This window comes from Emydura macquarii, unplaced genomic scaffold (genome assembly GCF_026122565.2).
Source record: "Emydura macquarii macquarii isolate MOO-44397 ecotype Brisbane River unplaced genomic scaffold, CSIRO-AGI_Emac_v2 contig_2768, whole genome shotgun sequence".
In the NCBI taxonomy this organism is placed as follows: domain Eukaryota; kingdom Metazoa; phylum Chordata; order Testudines; family Chelidae; genus Emydura; species Emydura macquarii.
The window spans coordinates 7,198,949-7,224,921 of NW_027132905.1; the positions used below are offsets into that span (position 1 = coordinate 7,198,949).

Sequence of the window (25,973 nt, forward strand, 5' to 3'; positions counted from 1 at the left end):
ATCTAAACCTCCTGAATTTACAAAAACCGACTAGAAATTAATTAGTCAATGCTCGTGGCATGTTCATCTCTTCTTATTTGATCGTTCATGAAGTTGTCAACCATAATGACATTCCAGTAGGCTCCAGAGTCAACATGGCATTGCTATAAATATGATCAGTTCACACTTCTCTCTGAGTTATGGTTTCAGGCTGTTGGCAGTCTCAGACAGACCTTAGTGTATCAATTCAGACTTGGCTCATCTTCTGAATGATGTGTACACAACAACTAACTAAAGATAATTGTTTTTTCATCTGAAATCTTGGATCCTGAGCAGTCTCCAGAAAAAAAGTTATGGCTACCTGAGCCACTACAAGCCAACCTTATTCCACCTCTTGATGATAAATGTTGGGTTGTTCAAGATCGGTCACCCCAGCCTCGTCTGTTTTTGTTCTATCAGCTTACTTAGACTGGGCCAGATTCTGAGACCTACCGTTGTGCAACATCAGTGACTTGAGCTTTCAGCCTCCTCCACGCACACAGGGAAACTGTCAAATCTTATTTCAGTGTTAGTTACAAAATCATTAATATGGGACTGCCCTGATGACTGCAGAGCATTCCTCAGGCTTTGATACAGTACATTGTGTTCTCCACTATATAAATCTATTTCTTCCTGTACAAATTGTCAAAACCTGTAAAGTCTTCAAGAAATCAAACTTCAAAATTTTACCTTACATTTATAACCAGGGCTCAGAAATATGATGCACAGCAATGATTAAAACGGGGCTAGATCTATAAATAGCAGATACAGTTTTGTAACAGCTTCTGATTGATATCACAGTGATTGGGTGATAGACAGGTTTGTCGTTCAACAAGATATTCCCTTGTCAGAAGAAAAATGGGTGGATACAGTAACCTGGTACATTAGCTTGGTCTATGTGACCCACCTATGCCGAGGGTAGCCCATCTGAAAATGCCAAGGTCGGGCCAGGCTGCAAAGAGGAGAAGAGATTCTCTCAAACTGGTGGCTAACATTGCAGTTAGATTCCCCCACAAGTTACAAACAGTGCTGCTGATTCCCCACGCTGGTTATCAAGAAGCTAAAAGAAAGACTACACAACCCCTTCATTGCATTTCTGTCTCTGGCTACTGGACCTAGTTGCTAACTGGGAAAGATATAAGTTATTTAAAACTCCACTCCCTTTACCAAAATGTACCAAAATCACCCCAAAGGGTCAGCCACATTACCAAATCAATATAAGTTTGGCTCTTATCCAAAATGGCACACCACCAGCCAATCCTTTAGTAATTAAAACTAAAGGTTTATTATAAAAGGAAAGAAACAATTATAAGAAAAAATGTAAATGGTCAAAACAATCAGATATATACGAATGACTAATGTCCATATATATGAAATTCTCAGTAGAATTGTGGAGCTTGCAGGCTTGTACAGTTCCTCTGGCATACATCCAGTACCTGGATGGGTTAGTCATTTGTTTCACAGCTTCAGCTGCAGATGAGTTGATCCAGAGGTAGGAAGCAGGAATGAAGACAAGATGGAGTTGGTGAAGTTGTATTTTATAGTCTCTGGTGTGCAAGGTGGCTTGATTCAAACACAGGCCCACATCACATGAGCAGGGAAAGGTTCTTGCAGTCCCCCTGACCACAGCCATGTCCCTACACATTCTGATTCATAGGTGCCATCCTGGCTTCTCTCACTGGGCTCATTGTAAAGGTAATGGCCCTTGGTGAGTCTTCAAGGCTGATTCCCATCTGCCTAGAAAGTGTACCCAATAGCACCTCACAAGTGTGTTTGGATACAGATATATTACACCCATCCAAAACTTACAGTACCAAGATGTTACATGTGCATAAACAAAATCATCATATTTAGCGAATTACAATCTTTCCATCAGTACCTGACATGGCATATCTAGTCCAAATTATTATCATTTGCAATACTGCTATCACTAGTATTATGACTGGTCATTCATATTCCACACAGCATCACAGTCTACATTATTCATCACTTTTGGAGAGTGAAAAGCAGAGAATATCCTGCAACGCTCAGATCCGAAGGAAGCAGCATCAATTGCCAGCCAGATTCTCTGTCCTTATCTGCTTGAGGAACTCTGCATATATCCTGTTGCCAACATGTTAAATCCTTTATGCCAGTCACCATGTTAAAACCATCCATCAAAACCACCTCCTCTGCCCACTTATTTGGTAAAGATGTCAACAAAAATCACTTCTGAGGTGAGGCTATAGCATCTAGATTTGTCAGAGCATTAGACAGCTGGGTTGCACAACTCATCCACTGCTGTTTCAAAATATAAAAAAAAATGCAGAGGTGCTAGAACAGAACATGGTTATTAAAAGTGCAGTGTACAAGCAGGGCCCCCACATGGGGGGGGGGGGGGAAAGGGTACACTTTACCAGGGCCAGAAGGCCCTGGAGGGCTGTGCCCAGGCTGCAACCCCCATGGGTATCTGTGTGGGAGAGGGCCTGGGTTGCACGTTTGTACTGGGCCCGAAAAAATTATCCTTGGGCCCTGTGTGCAAGACAGCAGCATGTTCCACTTTGAAGACAAAAAAAAGTATGTCATATTCCACATTTGTCATCCAGTTTTCAAAAGCACATCTCTGCTTAGAACTTCCCTAACTTTTCTAGATCAGTTTGGATAAAGGGTAATATTATAAATACCATGTAGCAACCTAGAAACTACTAGCCAAACATATGAAATTCCACAGTGACCATAATCTGAGCCCTTTGCACAAACAACTTCCCACTTGTCTCCCAACTGAGCCCCTCTTGCCTCTTGCAAATCCCTTAAAACCTCCTTTTTCCATGAAGCATTCCAACATTGATCCGTTCATTGATCCAATTCCTGCCTCCACATCATCTCTCATATTACATGTACTATTCACTCCACTTACTGTGGTTCACAAGGTTAGACTGTAAGCTCCTCAAGGCAGGGTGCTTATCTATTTAAGTGATGCATAAAGCACCACACACACTGCGGATGCTCTGCAAAGATAACAGTACTGTCACTTTACTATAACTTAGAGCCTTAGAATCAGCTCCTAGTGTGAATCCAAAGTAATGTGACTGAATTTAATTAAACTTACTCCATAATTACACTGGTACAACATAAATGAAAATCTTGGCTTTATCCTAATTTCATCATAATATCAATTTTTGTTATGCCAGTTAAATGAAATAGACCAGGCCAAATTCTGCTCTCAATTCCACCACTGTGGAATGGCAGTGACTTGTCATTTTCACTATATCAAGCTTAAAGTCCTACAATGCATGTAATCTTCACCCCTAGTTTACTAATCTTACTAGCTACTAATTAGCAAGTGGTTCCATTAACTCAGTTCTTCATTGTTCAAAAGCAAAGACTTTCTCCACTAAATAAAATGTCACATGTACCATGCAGCTCGGAATTAAACTGAATGTCTCAATTAGAAACCTGCAACATCTGTCCACTTGGATTTCATACAAGTCTTTTTTTATTGTAACATTATCTGAATAACATCATTTTTGTAATTACTGATTAGACAAAAGTGCTTTCAAATTAACTATTACTACAGAGGCAATTCACCCCTTAGGTGAGAAAGACATCAGCATTAGACTGGTTCTGCTTAATACTCACTGAAGAGAATTTAGCTACTAGCAGATAATAAGGTAATTCACATGCATGAGAAAAATGGAATAAAAATCACCATGCTTGTGAAGGCAAACAGGATTCTATCTATAATACATTTTAGAGTGTAAGTTCTTTGTGACAGGGAATGTTTCTTATTTTGTGTATGTACAGCACCTAGCACACTGTAGGCACTACAAATGAAGAGCTCTGTGTAGTTCAAAAGCTGGTCTTTCTCACCAACTGAAGTTAGCCCAATAAAAGATATTCCCTCGCCCACCTTGTCTCTTTAATCAAAGGAATAGTGATATTATAATGCATACAAATACTTTTTAGTTCATTAGTTTCTTTTCGCTGAGGATCTCAAAATGGTTTATGAATATAAATGAAGCCTATGAGATTGGGAAGTTGTAGGGTAAAGAAATGGAACAAAGGAAACCTCACTTCCAGAGACTTACTTTAAACACTAGGCTCTATCAGTGTTACTTTTTCCTATTACTAGGCCATGTCTATACGTACAAGTGCTGCAGTGGCGCAGCTGTACCGAAGCACCGCTCTGGCGTATCTGGTCAAGATGTGTTGGCATAAACCACTCCCCCTCCACAAGTGGCATAAAATATGCCACAAGCGCTGGTGTGCAAAGTGCTAATGTCGGTGTAACTTATGTCGCTGAGAGACATAGCTTTTGCCAACATAGACGGTAGTGTAGACATAGCCTTAATGTTGCGGTTTGCAAACAGGACAATGGCAATATTCATTTTTCTCCTCTTTCTTAATGTTGTAGAATAAAAAAAAAAAAATCTTATGGGAAATTTACTGAAAAAAGTTGGAAAATTAATTTCTTGTAATTTTTCAATTGCATTTTACTTATACTTCATCAAAGTCAAAAAGCAGTCTGTCCATGCTGAAATAAATCCACTGGCTAGCAAGACTAGCCGGATAGTCCGTCACATTATTGTTGTGTAAGTGGCTTATTGGCAGCATTCTCAAGTGCTCTCCCTTTGTTTGGAACAAAAATTTCTCATCAGATTGGAGCAGGACATTTGAACATAGGGAAAATATGCAAAGTTTATTAAAATGTGTCAAGCATTCCTGATCAACAGCCAGTTAACGGCTTTACTATCTGAGTGACAAGTACTGCAAACAGCTGCAAGGGGAAAATTCAGATGTCCCCTTAGGAAAGCATCTTCAATCAACCTATCCACTCTGGCTACAAAAACTGTTCCAGATATTTATCTTCAAAACAATGGCTTGTTCCAAAGACAAATGCAGACAAAGGGATGGGATGATAATGGAAAGGAAGAGATCTTGGCTTCTAGTATCACTCTGTAGTTCAGCTTTTTCAAGCTATGCTGTTAAATTATGACCTCCAAAGGGAAATAAAATAGGTCTGTCTTTTTTGTTTCTTTATAACAGCATAATAGTTTTTTTATCTCCTATTCTTCCCCTCCCAATACCACCAGAACTGTAAAAAATAAAATGTTGATTTCTTATTCTATTTTACATTAGTTCAGATATTATCTATTCTAGAAGACACTTTGGTTACTGGACTACTGCTGGGTGAAATTTTTCATCCAATGTTTTTGTTGATGATGATGATGATGAAGAATGCAGATTTGGGTCAACCGAAATATTTCACAAATTTATGTCAATTTCACTGAATTGTTTCAGTTGAAAAAAAACTAAAAGAAAGTAAATATAGTTTTATATATATATATATTATATAAATAACCCTGAAATGTTTCATTTTGACATTTAGAAACAAAACATTTCAATTTTTTATTTCAAAATGACTTTTCATTTCAAAATTTCCCTCAATTTCATTTTAAAAACAGCTTGAAATCTAAATGAAACATTTTGTTTGACTTTTCCATTCACTGAAAAATTTTGAAAACGTTTTATTTCAGGTTGAGCCAAAATGAATTTGCCCTTTAATATTTTCAAACTGCCAGTGAACTGAAAAAAATCTGTCCTTCACACAGCTCTGTGCTGGAGAGCTAGAGAGACAAGATGGGTGAGGTATCTTTTATTGGACCAACTTATGTTGGTGAAAGAGACGTTTTGGAGCCACACAGTGTTCTTCTTCAGGTCTGGGAAAGGTACTTCCAGAATCACAGCAAAATACGAAGTGGAACACAGGGCTTAGCATAAGTAACTAGCACATATTGTCAGGAACCATTCAAGGTAGAGTAGCCCGTTAACAACTCTGCAATAATAGGACAAAAAGAGTGTTATGTGGATAACAGATCGTTGTATTGAGCCATAAATCTACCTTAAATGGTTCCTTACAATATATGCTAACTACTTACGCTAAACATTCTGTTGCACTTTGCATTTTGCTGTGATGCTGGAAGTACCTTTCCCAGATCTGAAGAAGAGCACAGTATGGCTCGAAAGCTTGTCTCTCTCACTAAGAGAGGTCGGTCCAATAAAAGATATTACCCTCCTTGTCTCTCTAATATACCAGGACCAACATGGCTACAACTTCACAGACTACAACCAGAGAACTAGAGAAATTCTGACATCACAAGAGCTAATAATAAATTATGTGGCCAAAATATAGGTATTGTGGATGCCTCTGGCCCCTGCCCATTTTTGTGGGCACACCAATTGGCCTTGCCATGTGGAATCTTGCCCAAAGTGTCCTCTCAGCTGGAGACAAGGTGGGTGAGGAGACTTTTCTGTACTAACTTCTGTTGGTGAAAGAGACAAGCTTTTGAGCTCTACAGAGATCTTCCTCCGGTCAAAATGCCGTCTCTTGTGGAGACAAGTGCTAAAGTTAAGCATAACCTATAACAATTGAAGGTCAGACGCAAGCATGAACCTAAAGTCAGAATTTGGCCCTACTGGAAAAATAATGAGTGAGATGAAGAGTGCAGGAACGTAGATTAGAAGTGAAAGTTTAACTGATTCAATGCCAAAGGATAATTAGTCCCAGTCCCAGAGATTTTGAGCTGTGCCACACGTTTTGCTTTTATGCACAATGTTAACCTACCAGGTTATACATTTTATCATTCATATTCTACAAAGCTTAATCTTTCTTTTGGGGGCCAAATCTCTGATCCAGCAAGCAATCTGGGTGTCCAGACAACAGCAGAGCTGCACCATGAGAGAGAAGAATTCTCATCTCCCTGGCTACAGAGTGACTATGTCTTCCTATGGATACTTGGGTAGCAACAGGGCTGTAGAGGTACCACAGGTTGGTGTATTTGAGTGCACTCCACTGGAGAATGACCAATGGATCTTTGCAGCAATGAATCTGCTGGGTCTGCTTTGCTCCTCACCCAAAAATCAACCATGCTGGGGTGAGAGGAGCCACCAAATCCCACGCCCTTTTTGGCAGCAGAACCTACCTGATGTACTGGGTTTATGTCCAAAGCCCCCTGTGGCTGCAGGGAAGAAGGCAGGCTTTAGCCCTAAGTGATCACATTTCTGCAGGAGGGACTAAAAGGGAGATTAATTCCCAGTGAAAGCCAGACACCTGGCTGCCATTGGAGCCTTTGAAAACCTGCCCTCCAAGTAATTAAGAATGATGCAGTTTAAAAACATGTAAAAAGCAAATCAATTTTGTGTCATCAGATTCAATATCAATTAGTTTCGCCACATGTTTGTCTGGATGCAGGGATGGTCAATTCAGCTGAAATCACTCCACTTAATCAATACTCATTTTATTTCTGGGAAACATATGGTAACAGCTGAATGTTTTCTTGTTTGATATTTAACTAGGAGCTGAAAGCTCGGGCTTTCACACGGTTTTAATTCCTATAGAGTCGTGTGTAAAAAAGCCAAAAAATGGCTGAGAACTTAAAAACTAGACCGTGACAGACTGTGAATTCCAGTGATTAATCAACCCGGTGATACTCTAAACAGAGAGCGCTCTCAACCATGTTTGTATCTGTTTCCATCGTGTCACACTGACTCAGGCATTCGAGGAGTTAGAGTGACAATCACAGACTCTTATCAAATAGATTGTAACTGGATATGCTAGACATACAACAGAACGATTCTTTTATTTGTTTGCCATGATTGTTTCCACACTCTCTAAGGCTCTGATTTAGAGCCACTTTTTAGATATCCAGTCTCTCTTTTTCTAGCAGCCAGATTTTTAAAGTTATTGAGATGTCTAAAGATGTAGAAAGGCACCTAGCAGGATGTTCAAATGCACTGAGGTGCCTAAATGCCATTAGTTTCATAACCCAAATTGAGTTAACATATAAAATAGCAGGGGGAAGACAGCCTGAGAAAGAGAGGAACTGAGATTGACTTCACTGAGGCTATGGCTACACTGACGGTGGCAAAGTCGCTGCCATCAGATCAATTTCTCTGGATCGACTGAGCGGTCAGTGAAGACCCACTCAGTTGATCCAGGAATCGACGTTTGAGCACGATTCCCATCGGCGCAGTGCAGTGAAGACGGTGTGCAGAAGAGAAGCAGAGAAGTTGATGGGAGTTATACAAGTTTTTTGCGTAGCTTGCATAACTCCTGTCGACTGCCGCCGAATCTCAGAGGTAAGTGTAGACAGGGTCTGGGAGTCAGGCACTTAGACACTTTTGAAAGTTCCACTAGGTGCCTACCTAAATCTTTAGTTGCCTAAATACCTTTTTTAAAAGTCTGCCCATTGCTTCTCACTATGAAATCACCAGTGCCTGCTCAAAGAGAAACACTTGCCTCCATTTGAAAAGTGCCGTATAAAAGTTAGGTATTATTATTATGTTTAGCCCAGCAAAACCAGCAAGAACTCACTCCTGGAAAATGCTGAAGTCTGCCAGGAACCCAACTCATACAGAGTCCTATTCAAAGGATGACTCAATGAGCGTCAATGATTTCAGGACCGGGCCTTAGGATGGTAAGATTAACGTGAGTAAAGCTGCTCACCCGAAACAGATTTTATATATACACACTCTTTCTCCTCTCCTCCTTGATCTGGGGTATAATGTATGTCTGATCGTACCTATAGCTACTCAAAGGAAAATGTAAAGTACCCCGCCAGCCAGTCTGATTGATTCGTGCTATGTTCCTGAGATGCTTTTCTTTCCACTAGCACCAGCTATGTCATTCATATTTGAACAGATATACTTTAAAAATCACCCTTACTTTCCTGATTAAACAAAGGAGGGAAAGGCAAAGGGAGCTGCAGAATTCAGATGGAAGACTCCTTTATGCTACCCCCTGATCCTATTTTAAGCTGGGGGCTGGTAGCTTGAGCTCGTACATAGATCACAACAGACTGCAACAAGGTCAGAGAGAAAAAGGCAGTTATTTAACTAGGCAGGTTCCCAAACACTTAGGACCTCACAGGTCAAACTAGGCTGACCATACGTCCCATTTTGGCCAGGACAGTCCCTTTTTTAAGCTCTCTACCAGACATCCCAACTTTTTTGGCAAAACCAGGCATTTGTCCCATTTGCCTTTGCCAAGTTGTCATGAGCAAATGGGACAAATGCCCAGTTTTGTCAAAAAAAAGTGGGGTGAGACCCCTACTGGGGCACAGAGGAATGTGCAGGGGGGTGAGCAGCAATGCCAGCCCGGCGCGGGAGGGAGGGCTTGGGCGAGCAACTTGGGCCAGGCCAGCCCAACCCAGCCCTGAGAGTGCAGCAGTGACTAGGAGCTCGGACCAGACCTGCGTCTGTGTGTGTATGTGCGGGGGCTCGAGTCAGTCCTACATGGAGTCCTGTTTTCCCTTTGGGAAAATATGGTCACCCTAATCAAAACCATAACTTGGTTGAACATCCATCAAACAGCCAGTGCAGGTGCTGAAGCACTGTTGTAACATATTCGCTGATCCATACATCGTTTAATACGTGGGGGGCTGTATTTTGCACTAGCGCTGCATGGTCCCAAGAGGTAGCACCAAGTAAAATGCATTACAATAGTCTAATCTGTAGCTGAAATGACAAGCACTCCTTGGTCTGATCATAATCCTATAACAAGAACCTCTTCTCATCCTTACCTGCCTGGAGTTTACTGGGAAATATAAAAGATGTATGGAAACCTCAGCTCTGCAATTTAGATGTCAGAACAAGAAATGTCTCTCTTCTGAGCAGAGTCATTCTGCCGACATCAAGAAAGGCAGACACTTTATGATTTCAAAAGCTATTAGTGTTCTCAGAGTGGTTAATGATTTGCTCATGATCAGTTGTAAATCCTAAAGGAACACTAAACAGCTTGGTCAAGTGCATGGAATTAATAGCTGAGCTAGTAAAAGTGATCTTAAAAGAAATGTGAAAAAGTATATTAAGCAGCAGGGCCTAATTCAACATGTGAGGTTAGTAAACCAGAAACCTTATGAGTGAGACACCATGTGATGCTCTCTGTTTGAAAATGACCATTTGTATCACTGTTGCTACCACTGTCTACAATTGCAACAAATCTTAGAGAGAAGTGTAAGGTGTCAATGAAAAAATTACGATCTATCAACTATGATTATCCTGGCTAAATCCACTGTATCTGCATCTGCAATTATGAATATTGGTTACATATCTGTATCTCAAATGTGTTTTTTCCTGGGGTAACACCCACAAGGTAGTTTACATCCAGTCTCGCCAGCCCATTGTGAATGGACTATTCAAGCACAATGGACCATTAAGAAGAAGCAACTTCAGATAGGTCTTCTTGTGGACGCCTCAGCAACGGCTGTCCCTGTGAATCATCAAAACATGTAAGGACATATGATATGATATGTGAGCCTGGACTCCAACTTAAGCCAGTAACTTTCCACAAACAAAGATAGTTAGTTTCCAGACAGATGGCAGAGGATACAAAAGGTCCCTGAGAGATCTCCATTTTGCCTCTTTCCTGCCCTGATTCTCTGGACTAGCGATTAACAACTAAAAGGAGCATTTTGAACTATGGACTAGGATCTTCCAATCCTTTGGAAGTTACCAGAGAGACTTTCAAGACTTCTATCACTGCTACAAACCTGATATAAGGACTTGGCAATTATTTGTATGTATGTGATCTATTAACCATTTTAACTTTCTTCTTGCATTTTATTATTAAACCTTTAGATTTTAGTTACTAAAGGGTTGGAAGCAGCACGATTGCAGCTAAAATGGCTGATCTCTTGAGATTAGTAGAACCCTATGTTTGATTAAATTGGTTTTCAGTAACCACTCAGAGTCCAGTGTCTGGGTGGTGAAACAAGGGCAGGAATTCCTAAGGAGACTTCACCTTTGACTTCCCGTTAACTAGTGTGGTGAGACAGAAGTTGACTTCTGTTACTGGCTTGGTATAATTTAATGATAGAATAACCACCAGTTTGGGGTGAGACTGCCTTATTTCCCAGCAGTTTGTCCTGAATCAGGTATTCTCAGCCGTGACCCACTGAGGCTCGGTTACACAAGGTGGGTGAGATAATCTCTTTATTGGACTAACTTCTATTGGTGAGAGAGACGAACTTACACAGAGCTCTTCTTCAGACCTTCAGGGCTCTGTGTAAATTTGTCTATCTCACCAATAGAAGTTGGTCCAATAAATGATATGACCTCACCCACCTCATCTCTCTAATACCCTGGGACCAACACGGCTACACCACCAATGCAGAAATCTTGGCAGTGCAGTTCCATTTATCTTATAAAAAATGCCCAGTACGTGCACATTGCATGATTTTGCTAGGTTTTTCAGATTTGCAAGTTCAATATAGCATTATGGTGTCTTTAATCAATATTCCTGTTAGCGATTTCATGATGTCAACTTGTGATTGCATCTCAGAACTTATCAGTAGGATATTTCCTAGAGTTACCCAGAGAAGCCAAACAATGTTCTAAATTAGTCAGTCTACGTGGAACAGCCTCTAATTTAGAATCAAATGAATCAAATTTTGTTTGCAGAGACTCATTTGCAGTAAATATGGCGGGATCCACTCTGATCTAAATTCACCAGTGAAACCCCATTGACTTAAGTGGAGCTACTCCAGATTTACACCAGCGTAAGTGAGAGCAGCACCAGGCTTACTGTTGAGATAAATCCTTACAAGCAGCATTAGTTACAGATTTATAAATAAGCTCTTTCCCAGCTGATCATACAGCTTCCCTAATGTACACAGAGATGCATGTGTAATGGACAACAATGAGAACAAAAGCCCCCATGCATCCTGTTTGCAATTCCTGGTATTATCATCGATGAATCCAGCGTCAAACACTTTTCTACTGCATCTCAACCCTTAGCCTTCTCTTTCCAGGAGATCAAGTGAAAGAAAAAAAAGGGGAGAAAAGACACGTTATACAGTCACAAAATTGCTGGGATAAAAAAAAGCTTGGTGAGACAGGAACAAGAAAAGCAATATTAAAACGCCCTCAGTGGACCATGACAGTAAATAGGGCATCAGTGTATTTCCCTGTGCAGAGTGGAAATGAGCCCAGAGGGACTCAGAGAGAAGGAAAGAAAACAAGAAAGACACAGAAAGTGCATCTAATCAATAGGGATGAGTGTAACTGGAGCATGGGCTTTATCCCCAACATTGGCACTGGGTATGTTCAAGTACAAGAGCCAGGGATTCCAGCAAGTAGCCAAAAGCTTTCTTGAAGACACTGGTGTATGCTTGTACCACTAGTCTAAGTTCTCCCTTGAACCTAAAGTTCAGCTATGCACCTCAAGAGACATCAATGGAAATGATGCCTATTATCTCTATTGCAAAATTAGAAAGACATAAAAGGATCCATTGCGTGTGCTACATAACTAAATAAAAACACACACTTGATCCCTGATTGTAATGGCAGTGAAGTAATAATCAAAGAAATTGAAGATAGAAAAGTCCTATTAGATCTTCTCTTTTATTCCCTACCAATATAAGATTGTTCCCTAGAGCACCTTAATTATTTAGGGTGCTCTACAGTCCCATTTTATATGACTCACGAGATTGAACTTTGGTTTTAGGAGACAATTCAGGAGTCTGATAGATTTTAGAATAATGAATATTTAGTCTGGTTTTTCCATTGTTTAATTTCATCCTTTTACTTCTAATTATGTTTTCTTGAACTAGCTTAAATAAATCTCTCCTCCTCTTTGGGGTCTGCACCTTTCCAAAACTGCTAAACAATTATATTCCTGGAGCCATTTTCTGGACAAATGATACATACTTACTTTTTAATCTTCCATCCTAAATTAAAGACCACCAGCCCTTTTTAAATTTGTTATTGTTCTTCCTTGAATGCCCTCCGATTTTTCTTCCCCTTTCAGGTTTTTAGTTGTTACAGCTCCACTGTTCTCAGTGCACTATTGAGTAGCATGATCACTTCTTTGACCTCTGAGAGATTATATCTAACCTACAACTGCACTGGCTTTTATTGCTGTCATTTCTCATATCTCCTTTGCTAACCACTAGTACTGAGCACTAGACTAGTACCACTGGGTCTCTCTCAGTGCTATGGCTTTTCATGGACTCCCACTGGATTGCTATACTTCGGATTATTCTTCCCCAGATGTATTCGCTGGCATTTGTGAAAGATGGATTTGAGTTTGTTATTCCCTGCCTGTAGTTCAAACTTCTCTAGGTCCCTATGTATTATATCCATGGTCTCAATAATATTCACAATTCCTTCTAGCTCATTATCATTGGTGAATTTAATTAGCATGTTCTTTCTCCATCTGCAGATCTTTAAGAAAGTTAACCTGGATCTAACACCAGTCTGGCTCCCAACATGATACCGCCCCAATTTCCAAACCATGTGGCAGTGCTCTGCCCAAGCCATTTTGAATGGATTTTTCTAGTAAGATTTTGCAAGACACTGAATCAAATACATTATTGAAGCTTATCTGTCTGCCGAGCTAGGAATTTCAAATGCATCCACCACTCTAGTATCTAGTTATCAATTACAGTATTAGTAGAAGCAACTTTGCTGCCAACCAGGATTCCATTCTCTGTCCCTCGTAACGATTAGGGGCATTTCTATAAGATTAGTCCCAAAGACTCATTACAGTGGGAAAGAGGAAGAAATGATGTTTTGCTATTTTATAGCTCTTTACAGGGGAAGGCCTGTACAAGGTGGAAGTCTTGAATTGTACTCATAATATGATTAGACACAAACTCAACCCGAACACTGGAGGGAGAGAGTAACTAGGCAGAGGGACAGTTGCTGAGAATGCCCTGCCCCTCACCATCACATTATATGCAATACTGCCAGCCACAGCATCTCTGTTAAGCAAAGCATGATGGGTGAGATTTGGAGACTGCCATGGAGACAGGTGATACAGCTAGTTGAAAAGTGAAAAACCCGGTGTCAAGAAAAGCATTAGGAAAAAAATGTAGGGACGTTCATCGAAAACATGCTTAAAAACGTTACCAAAATGGTTACCTACATTCTAATTTAGCAAAACCCAGGTTCTCAGTAAACAGAAAAAAATTGTAAAACCGTTTTTATAATGCTTTTGATAAAATGTTTCACAAAAAACCAGAGGCACAACAATCTTCCCTCACTTCCCTCCCTCCACCCCCCATAAAATAAAACTGTTGACAATTTTGCATGAAAAATTTTGTTTGTGAAAAGAGGCCAGTTTTTGATGACAAAAATATTGTTTGAAACAGTTCAACCAGTTCTAGCAGCTATTTCATTTGATGGCTTTGAAGAAGAGGACCACAGTGTTGAAGCAGCTTTGGTATCATACGGGGAGCCAGTATCATATGGGGAGCCACTGAACAACAGTGTGATATATGCTTGTGTACTGGATTAATTAGGAGCTGGGCTGCTGCATGTTGACCCAGCAGAAGCTTTCCTGTGGTGTCCATTGTCAGCCCCCAGATAGACTGTTTTGTGGTAGTTTATCTTGGATGTGACACACGCACAGATTTCAATGACTAGGGCAAAGTCTCAGAGGAAGGAATAGTCACCTGAATTCTGAATGGAAGACAACACTTTTTCCCACCATCGTTATTATTTACCAGAATCTGCTCCAGACTTTGTGGCTAGTAGTCACCAAGATTACTTTTCCTAACCATTTTTTAATTTAGGCGCTACATTTGCTTTTTTCATTCCTCTGGTACCTCCCAAGTTTTCCAGGCCTTTTATGAAGGCTGATGATCAGTGGCTTAGCTGCAGAGTCAAGAAAGCACTTAAATACTTTATTTTAAGCATTAAGCTTTATTTTAATCCTATTGTCTTCAATGGGGTTTAAGCATATGCTTAAACGCTTTCTTGAACAGGATTCTTTCCTAAATTGGGGCCTTACTCAGTTTACTACTTCATTTTCTTAACACCCCATGATACATCTTTCAATTGGGCCTGCTAACTTGCCTGGACAGATTCCCCAAAGAATCTCATATCTGTTTCTGACTTGCATTTTATAGCTGTTTTTACCAGATCTTCATTAGTACTCTTCATTAGTTCCTCTGAGACTTTGCCCTAGTCATTGAAATCTTCAATACCTCTTTTCCTTATTTTTGTTTCTGAAGTTAAATTTTAAAAAGCAGTTCAGAATCTCAGCAATATTAGAAACATTAGTTTCATTTCCCTTTATTAGTGGGATTAAACAATTTCTCTATTATTAATTATCACCAATATACCTGAATATTCCCTTCCTATTTTCCTCTTTGCCTCCACTAAATCCTTCTGGTTCTTTGTCCCCTGAAAATCTTAACTTTGTTAGAGGAGGAGCAATACCCTTTCCTCTTATTTAATGATCAGCTGTACAGCCTTCAAATTGTTTATACACAGTGAATTTTGATTTTGGAGTTTTTACAGTAGAAATTACAGTAGAAGCAGCAAAATCAAAACCAGAATCCCTCTGGATTTTATACCATACCAAAAATAGTACTTTTTAAAATCCCACCAGTTAAAATCCATTATACAGTTACTTTCCTTTCATACACCAACATATCTCATATATAGATAACAGAAAATAAATATAAAGCAATATACTACCTAGTGGATAAGAGATTTATAGTATGGTCCTTTTTACAAGAAGATTATATTTTCTTTAGATTAGCATAATGCTATTTTCCTGGTAATTCTTTTAACTGCAGTACAAGCATTTTCTGATATTTTTATCAAAACATTTTTAATGCTGTAGCTATGTATAGCCATAAGAGGTAAGAAGAGTTTCTGTCCATTTGCTTTCCAGATGTTGTTAAAAATCAAAATCTGATATTCCTTTGCAGACCCTTTCATGAAACTTTGCCAGGGCAGATTAAACACTTAAAAACACAGAAAGTTTTCCAGTGGCTCCCGATTAAATTTCAAGAGTTTCAGGATGAAATCAAGAACCTAGGTACTTTGAACTCGAGTTTAATAGGAATTCTGACAGCACAGAAAAAACTAACTTATCACAAAGCCTACAACACAAGAAAATAGAGGACTACTTCTTAAGGTATCCTTTCTGGATCTGAAGGTTAAAAATTGTCTATCACAGCCAATTAGCCTCAAAGAAAATCTATATAAACCTAATCCACTAGGGAGTCTGTGCTATGAGACCAATATTAGAAATAATCTCAGGGGAGATGAATTTGTTTGAAATAACTCTCTGTAACTGGGACATACAATTCTGTGGACACAAAATCTGTGATCTTTTTACAGCAATGTTACGTTTTTAAAAAGCTGCTCTGGATACTGTTATTTTTAATGTAATTAGACAATGTGAGCACTGGAACTACAGAGTGATGAATGATGTCACACATTATGCAATTGTTTGAAAATGATGGGAGACTGTTGGAAGAGAGAGAGGAATCAAGTATATGGTTGGTGGAGCACATCAACACTTTTTTGGCTTATCAAATTTTTCACCCCAATTCAAACATTGAGTAATAAGGGTGATGTCGGGGTCGGGGTCTGTTATAGACCACCAGACCAGGTGGACGAGGTAGATGAGGCTTTCTTCAGTCAGCTAGGGAAAGTTTCCAGTTCACAGGACCTGGTTCTCATGGGGACTTCAATCATCCTGACATCTATTGGAAGAGGAATACAGCAGAGCACAGACAATCCAGGAAGTTTTTGGAGAGTGTTGCAGACAACTTCCTGGTGCAAGTGCTGGAGCAACCAACTAGGGGCTGTGCTTCTCTTGACCTGCTGCTCACAAACAAGGAATATTTGATAGGGGAAGTAGAAGTGGGTGGCCACCTAGGCAGCAATGACCATGAGATGGTTGAGTTCAGGATCCTGACAAAAGAAAGAAAGGAACAGCAGGATACAGACCATGGACTTCAGAAAAGGAGACTGACTCCCTCAGGGAGCTAATGGGCAGGATCCCCTGGGAGGCTAATATGAGGGGGAAAGGAAAACATTATTGAGGGTGCAGAAACAAACCATCCTGATGTGCAGAAAGAAAAGAAAATATGGTAGGCGCCCAGCTTGGGTTAACAAAAGTCTTTGGTGAACTTAAACACAAAAAAGAAGCTTATACAAACGGAAGCTTGGTCAGATGACTAGGGAGGTGTATAAAAATGCTGCTCGAACATGCAGGAATGAAATCAAAAAGGCCAAAGAGCAATTGGAGTTGCAGCTAGCAAGGGACGTGAAAGGGAACAAGAAGGGCTACAGCTATGTTACCAACAAAAGGAAGATTAGGGAAAGTGTGGGCCCCTTACAGAATGGGGGAGAGGCAACTAGTGACAGAGGATGTGGAGAAAGCTGAGGTACTCAATGTCTTTTTTGCCTCTGTCTTCATAGACAAGGTCAGCTCCCAGACTACTGCACTGGGCAGCAGAGAATGGGGAAGAAATAAACATCCCTCAGTGCTGAAGGAACAGGGTCAGGACTATTTAGAAAGATTGGACATACACAAGTCCATGGGGCCAGATGCAATACATCCGAGGGTGCTGAGGGATTTGGCTGATGTGATTTCAGAACCACTGGCTATAATCTTTGAAAGTTCGTGGCAACTGGGGGAGATCCCTGATAATTGGAAAAAGGCAAATATAGTGCCCATCTTCAAGAAAAGGAAGAAAGAGGATCCAGGGAACTACAGCCCCGTCAGTCTCACCTCAATCCCTGGAAAAAATTACAGAGTAGGTCTTCAAGGAATCCATTGTAAGGCACTTGGAAGAGAGGAAGGTGATTAGGAACAGTCAACATGGATTCACCAAGGGAAAGTCATGCCTGACCAACCTGATTGCCTTCTATGAAGAGGTGACTGGCTCTGTGGACGTGGACATGATATACCTTGACTTTAGCAAAGCTTTTGATACAGTCTCCCACAGTATTCTTATCAGCAAGTTAAAGGAGTATGGGTTAGATGAATGGACAATAAAATGGATAGAGAGCTGGCTAGATCATTGGGCTCAATGGGTAGTGATCAATGGCTCGATGTCTAGCTGGCAGCCGGTCACAAGCGGAGTGCCCCAGGGGTCGGTCCTGGGGCCGGTTTTGTTCAATATCTTCATTAATGATCGGGAAGATGGGATAGATTGCACCCTCAGCAAATTTGCAGATGACACTAAGCTAGTGGGGTGGTAGATACACTGGAAGGTAGTGAGTGACCTAGACAAATTTGAGAATTGGGCCAAAAGAAATCTGATGAGGTTCAACAAGGACAAGTGCAGAGTCCTGCACTTAGGACGGAAGAATCCCATGCACAGCTACAGACTGGGGACCGACGGGCTAGGCAGCAGTTCTGCAGAAAAGGATCTGGGGGTTACAGTGGATAAGAAGCTAGATATGAGTTAGCAGTGTGCCCTGGTTGCCAAGAAGGCTAATAGCATGTTGGACTGCATTAGGAGGGGCATTGCCAGCAGGTCACGGGAAGTGATTATTCCCCTCTATTCGGCATTGGTGAGGCCACATTTAGAATATTGTGTCCAGTTTTGGGCCGCCCACTACAAAAAGGATGTGGACAAGTTGGAGAGAGTACAACGGAGGGCAACCAAAATGATTAGGGGGCTGGAGCACAGGACTTATGAGGAAAGACTGAGGGAAGTAGGCTTGTTCAGTCTGCAAAAGAGAAGAATGAGGGGGATTTGACTTTAACTACCTGAAAGGGGGTTCCAGGAGGATGGAGCTAGGCTGTTCTCAATGGTAGTAGATGACAGAACTAGGAGCAATGGTCTCAAGTTGCAGGGGGGGAGGTCTAGATTGGACATTAGGAAACAGTTTTTCACTAGGAGGGTGGTGAAGCACTGGAAAGGGTTACCTAGGGAGGTGATGGAATCTTTAGAGGTTTTAAAGCTGCGTCTTGACAAAGCTCTGGCTGTGATGATTTAGCTGAGGTTAGTCCTGTTTGAGCAGAGGGTTGGACTAGATGACGTCCTGAGGTCTCTTCCAACTCTATGATTCTATGAGCCTATGATTCTATAATATATTATGACATGGTCATATCTGACTAGAAGTTTAAAATCAGTTTATAGTATCAAGCTATAGACTAAGTAAGTAAAGCTGGTCCAAAGCATTCAGTTAAAATGTTTTTCAATGGAAAACAGCTTTTTGATTAAACACATTTTTGTAGAAAATTTCCATATTTGTCAAAAAACTCAAAGTATATTTACTTTCGCTTGATATTTCAATGATTATTTAAAAAAATGTATTGAACTATTTCATGGGAAAAATCATTTACTGATCGGCTTTATAAATAAATCACGATTTATAGAAGAGCAATACTGTGCTAATGGTTTTATTATTGCTTCTGATTCTGTGGTGATGGGGACTAAACAAATAAGTTATTTGCAAGAAATTATTGGTGCGCTATTCATTGTAACTGAGACAATTATTAACAATATTTTAAAGGTCCAAACTAGGGGTCGCTTTCGTTCTCGGAAACTGGCCTCAAGTAGCTGGCAGAGAATTTCCTTGGCATGTGGGAACTCCTTGCTGGGATAGATGTGTTAGATGTGTGTGTGCATCCTGTGCCCCTACCTACTCCTCACCACTGGTTTAGGGGGCATGAGGGAAAGTGAGGGGGCATGTCAAGTTTGAAGTTCTGCTACACCAATCCTCCCCTGGAGGAGCAGCCATTAAAAATGTACACCAGTGGTGGCATGTCAGCACAGTCCAGCAGCTGCTCTAAACATCATAGGGCCAGGGCTGTCTATCAGGATCAAAGAGTCATAAGAGACTCCCTAATGCCCCACCTCTCTCTTGCACTGATCAGAGCAGAGCACAGCTGTAAGAGAGAATCCACCCCTAGATTACTATTGATTAGATAGACAGACAGAAAATCTACTTTAAGGGGTTGATGTCTGTGCTGGCACTTTAAGAATTTCTCTACACTTGGATTGCCAAGATGAATATTTCTAAAAGCCTCGGGTAGGATATTTAATTGTAGGATTGTACAATGCATTGAGAACGACAACATTTATCACCAAGCAGAGAAAAAACCACATGCACAATGATTTGCACTGTTGAAACCTTTGTGTTACAGATAAAACACATGAGTTTTTGGATAAAATATGAACTGGACCATATCATTATTAGTATTCCCTGGGAAGTGTAGGAACTGCAGGATGATCGCAACATAAAACAAGTTATCACAGAAATGTATAGTACATTCTATGTCTTCTGGGGTATACTGTATTATTTTGGGTGCACAGTTAGCATCGACAATATGGGATGCAACATGATCCCACTCTTTCATATGATTGCACCAAGTACTATTACTAGACAGATATGGGAGGATTACACAGGTCAAACCAGTATTTGTATGGCTCATTCCAGTTACTTGGTGTATAACACACTAACATGGGAGACTGGTTTGAAGTAACAATTTACACAGACAATCGGCAATTTTGCATGCTGCAAAACCATATTTTACTTTCCTTTTTCCAAGACACAGTCTTCCCCAAAGCACTGAGGGACTATGTCTTGGAACAAGGAAAGTAAAATATTGTGATGTGCACAGATATTCAAAACGTTATACGAGCAGGAATAAAGCATCATAGTTGGGGGGGAGGAAGAGAGGGGAGGTGTCTGTTCTCTTCAGTGCATATGCTTAAAGCTCTCAACTTCAATGGGAATCATGCATCATGTCACAAAGAGGATTGCAGCCCCTAGGTCCAATTTATTGAAACTAAACAATCACCACACAGGATATCTAAATTCTTCTCAAGAAGAGGCACGTATCCTTCGATAACCCCTTGCTGATTTGTATATAAAGCTTTACAATGTTTCTCTGTTGCTTTGAAGAACAACAACAGAAAAAACACCTGCCATTTGTCATTTAATCTCTTTAAAGAACTTTGCACTTTATTAATCTCTGTCAAATGTTTGGAAGCAGACATTCATACTTCCCAACAATCCAACCCAGCTCAGCAGGCAGCATCAATTCTTCTCCAATCCAAGGGTGACACGCTACACCGCTCATAGGTCATCTAATCAGCAGTGAAATAAAGAACTGCCAGAGCTAATAAAATTTAAGCAATCTACCTGAATGAAGTATGCTGTGTATGCCACTGGGAACTGGTACTAAACAGGCACTGTAGCATTTAGAAGCCTTACTTTAGATCTATTTTTACAGTTTTACTTTAGGATCATGTTTCAGCACAGGCAAATATACTAGCCTAGGCAAAGGAGGATTTGCAGTCACTCAGTTTAACATGAGGATGGAGAAAATATTTATGTGTGCACAATTCACATTGGGTCTTCTGAAGCCAGTGGGACTTGTGAGCTCATTGAGCAGGGCAGAACTTGGACTAGTGTCATAACTGGATAGATGCAAACAACAAGGAATTAACTTTGCATGTACCTCCTGTAACAGAATAGGCACGGAGCATAGGGCAGGCGGAGGGCAGTTTGGAAAGGAGGCTCAGGTTTTATCCCTGCTGATGTGATGTGAAATGTGCAAGTGCCTCAAAGAGCCTGTAGCAGCTGTGCTAGCAGCTTTGTGAAATCGGCAGGCAGCTTAGATGAGTAATAACGAAGGAAAAAGACAAAAAAATTAAAGGAACATATTTGCCTCCCAATCTGCAATTTTGTTTTCAGTCCCTTAACTGCATCAGCTCAGGCAAGGGTTATTCTCTTCACCTGCTAGCACCGAAAGGCAGAAAAGCCTTTGTCTCTTCAATTGCCTTAAGGAATAATTTTATGGGAGAGCAATATATGATGTAGGTCGGTTTCTCTGCCTATCTGCTTACTTTGGTTCTGACTATTTTATTCATTCTTTTTTCTTTGCTCCTGGAGGCAGAGAGAACAAGGATGAAATTCAGAGGTGACCCTAAGGGAGCATCAATCTATACAGCACCTAAGTCAGTAACAGTGTCTATGTTGTGCTAAGTTAGACTCGGTCTATACTTATTTGGTAAAGTACAAGTTAGGCTATTTCTATACTACACTTTGTGACATTAAGAACAATCCAAGGGACTCCCTGATATATAGTGATGAATTTCACCTGGCTTAACCATTTAAAGTGTACGACAATTCTTTAATGTCATGTAATGTATCTGATGAACGTCATGCAAAGTATCCAAAAAAATTCATAACTCACTGGTTATTAATATGACCACATAATGTACCAGCACAAGCAACTGATTCAAAGTTATGGACATAAACCAAAAGTACAATTCTGAAAATGTGTTTACCAGCCAAGCAGGGGTTACCACACCCTAAACAAAGGAATGTGGTTTCCCCACCTGAGAGTCACTTCCACAATACTTTGAAAGACAACAAGAATGTATTTATATATTGCTGAAACAGACTCATCAAGCTAACAAGGGGTGAAAGCAAACTTCATCCTATCATGACAGGGGAGGAGATTTAATATTAAATATGTAATTGTCATTCAGTTGTGTCAGAAGGGCCAGGAACTAAATAATTTGCATCTTAGTAGACAACCCAAGCAGGAGAAGAAGCAGCAGGTCATTTTCTTAAAGTCAAACCCCATGCTGCCTACCCCTCACTGGTAGAGGCCTGGAGGTCTTCAGAAGAATCCATTTAAAAGATTCAGTGGACTATAAAAGAGGGTACAGAATCCTACGTGAGCTATCTTTCACGTAAGACGACAAAGGTACAAGCCCTTTGACTTTGGAGGACAAATACTGAATCAGGAGCTCAGCCAGCCATCTTGATAGAAGCATGTGGTGAGGCTTTTACTTTGAACCAAGTCAACTTGTTAAGTTTTTAGTTACTAGAAAGTATTTTATCTTTATTTCTCTTTTAACCATTTCTGACTTTAATCCTTATACCTGTACTCACTTAAAACCTCCGTCTTTGCAATTAAATAAACTTGTTTTATTTTTAATCTAAACCAATCCAGTGCTGTCTTTGAACTGAACTGTCTGGTAATTCCAGCTAAAGTAACAAACTATTGGATATTGACTCTTTATAGGCACAATGAACTTCAACATTCCCGATTGTTCCAGGACAGGACCGGACATTTCAGAACACACGTTATGGGGAAATTCGGAGCTGGAGAGAGTGTGGTCTCGCCTTACCAGTTGTTAACCAAGGCTGATAGAGACTGTCGTATTGCAGGCAGGCTCTTGTATCCAAAGTGCTAGACCAGAGCTGCCCAATACATACACAGAGTTCATGCTTGTTGCTGACTGAGGGCATGCCAGGCAGAGAGCTGCAGTAGTAAAGCACATAAGGGTTCCAGGGTGAGAAGTAACAGCTCTGTACTGGTCTGGATTGTAGCCCTGAGCATAACACATGTTTAGCTAAACACCACAGTGAAAGGCAGATTGCGTCCATATTTGTCACTGCAGTGTGTAGCAATACGTGGCAGGGAAAGCCTCCGGCTTTTCACAGCAGCGAGGAAAGACTGGCAAGGGGGAGGTTATGGGGAAAGGTTCTGACAGGGGTGAGCTGCCAGTGTCTTTCCCCACTGCCTCCCTCTGCAAGAGCCTTTCCCTGCAGCAGGAAAAGCTCCAGCATTGAAGAGACAGCAGGATACTACATTACTAACAATAGCAGCATGGACATGGCAGCATTGCTTGGGAGAGATGTGTGGGGTATACAGTCTCAGTGTTCAGGCATGCAGGGCACTCTACTCTACTCACCTAAACTGTGTCTCACCATCTACACCGCTATTTATACCCATGATAGCTGGGCATGCAGTGCCTGTACTCTACATGCTGCCGTAAGTGTAGACGTACCCGGAGACTCTCTCTAGGATTCCTTACACTCACGCCCACTTACTATATTCCATTCCCCCAACCCTACCTGCTTACACCTCACCTCCAATTCCCTATTCCTTACCCTAAATGACTAAAGTTAGTTTCACATACTAGAAGTATAGGAGAAAAGAGCAACAAGAAACACAAATAATGGATGGAAGTTAAAGGAGATGTTAGGCTATGCTGACTTTTCCTTGGACCTCCAAACCTCCTCTTTAAGGAGATTGCTGGAGTAGCCACAGAAAAGGAAGTTGGAGAAGCAGTACTACAGGGTCCATGAATTGATGGGGATGGGAGTCTCTGCTAAGCCTTCCTTCTTGAAGCGTGGGAGTTTCCAGTATCCTGGAAGGAGAAACAGCGGCAGGAACCAAGACTCATCCCTATTTGCAATGGCCCTTGTACTTTAGCCACAGCTGCTGCTAAGATTGTTGAAATTAAACCTGTATCCTTCTCAGATTGCTGAGAATATCTTCTGTATTGCATATTACAGTGATGCCACAGAGAATATTGTTCTACAATAGCTCAAGTTTTGTTAATAAACAAATACTCAGATTAGAAATAATGTGTACATTTTTAAAAGTTAGAGTAATTAACCACCGGAACAATTTACCAAGGGTTATGGTGGATTCTCCATCACTGATAATTTTTAAATCAAGGTTGGATGTTTATCCAAAAGATCTGTTTTAGGAATTTTTCTGGGGGAAGTTCTATGGCTTTTGTTATGTAGGGGGTCAAACTAGATGACCACCATGGTGCTTTCTGGTCTTGCATTTATGGATGATGCAGGTCTCCAGTGGAACAATCAGACTGGCTGCAGCTTTCACCCAAGCGATTTTATGTTAGCATTTTTAGTAAGGTTTTTGACAAAGTCCCACATGACATTCTCATAAGCAAACTAGGGGAACATGGTCTCCTATGCTGCCTGACAATCTGAGTAATCAGCATGGACTACAGAAAGTGTATGGCCCTAGCAATATTTGGCTACTAGAATGTTTTATGGGCTGTTTCAAATTAGAGTGATCTACAGGACATGCTGTGCACTTTTTAGTTAGACCAAGATTCGGCTCTTTAATTGCAAAGACATCGGGACAAATTCTGATACATTTCTTAATTCTCAGATCCGAATCTAACTCATTGGATTAAATTCTTCCATGGGACATGAAGGCAGCCAGCACCATGTAGGATTAAACCCATGGGTACACTGTTACTTCAGAGTGCAGAGTGACTGCACTGAAGTCAATGGAATTACTCCAGATTTGCATTAGTGCATTTGTGAGTACAATATAGCACTAATGCAAATTCTTAGCTGGTGTAAATTGGCATAGGTCCTCTGAAGTCAATTTGCCATTTGGCCCATTGTGAATACTGCACCACTGGCTTTTTCTTAATCCTGTTTTTATTTACGGGCAATTCTGCCTGCATAGAGACAGCAGATTTTGGCGGTATGTACACAAACTACTTTGGATCCAGTCTTGCATTCTTGTCTCAGGCACTGTCATAGCCATGTGACCCCAGCTCCAATTATGTGATTATTCCCAAAGACCCTGCTAGCACAAGGTGAGTAGGATTTGGTTCAAGGATTTCTCTAGCTGTATTTCCTTCAATGACAGTGTGCTCCCCTCCTTGCTCACTCTAGTGTCTCTCTAATCAGAACACTCATTCAGAAGGATGAGACTTTAAGTTAATTAATGTAAAAATGTCTCTTGAGCTGAACAGGATTTATATCACTTACATTATAATTTACTGCATTTTTAGCATGCACAGTAACTATTATTCATGCAATCAAAAATGTTTTCCTGGATCAATTTATCCAGTTTTCAAACACACGTTATAACTGACCTTATTATATATGCTAAAGCACCACTTACACAAAAATCACACAAAAGCACAGTTTGTAGACTGAACTGTCAAACAACACTTACATGCATGAATCAGTGCTAATTGCTTCATATTTAGCATCTAAGAATTCACAGCATGGTATGAGCGCTCAGAGAAACATCTGTGTAGGTCACAGCTTGGCAAAAGCTCAGCCACCAAAACAACTGGAGAAAGAAATCCAAACAACTGAAAACAGCTAACAACCTGCAAGCAAGGATTTACATCTTCTCACCTGTCTCACTCCAATCCAAAGCCACTATAAATTATGTAAACATGCAAATCACAACGTTAACATTTCCTTCTTTTTGCCTTGAACTCCAGGCATTAGTTTAACAACAATGGAGACTATACAGAAGATGGGATACTTCCACATCTTCAGCATGGCTGTTAGAAACAAATATATTAGTAAAATAGTCTAAAATGGTAGAAAAGATTCATCTTAGTTACAGTTCAGTCAATGGATACATTCCCTCCTGAGGACTTCCATAAACAAATTAGTAC

The 25,973-nt window shown here is 40.5% G+C and overlaps 1 protein-coding gene across 1 annotated transcript in view; it reads right to left on the bottom strand.

Moving 5' to 3' along the window:
* The window catches only part of SPOCK1 (SPARC (osteonectin), cwcv and kazal like domains proteoglycan 1), a 419,844-nt gene that overhangs the window by 312,015 nt on the left and 81,856 nt on the right, over nucleotides 1-25,973 (bottom strand).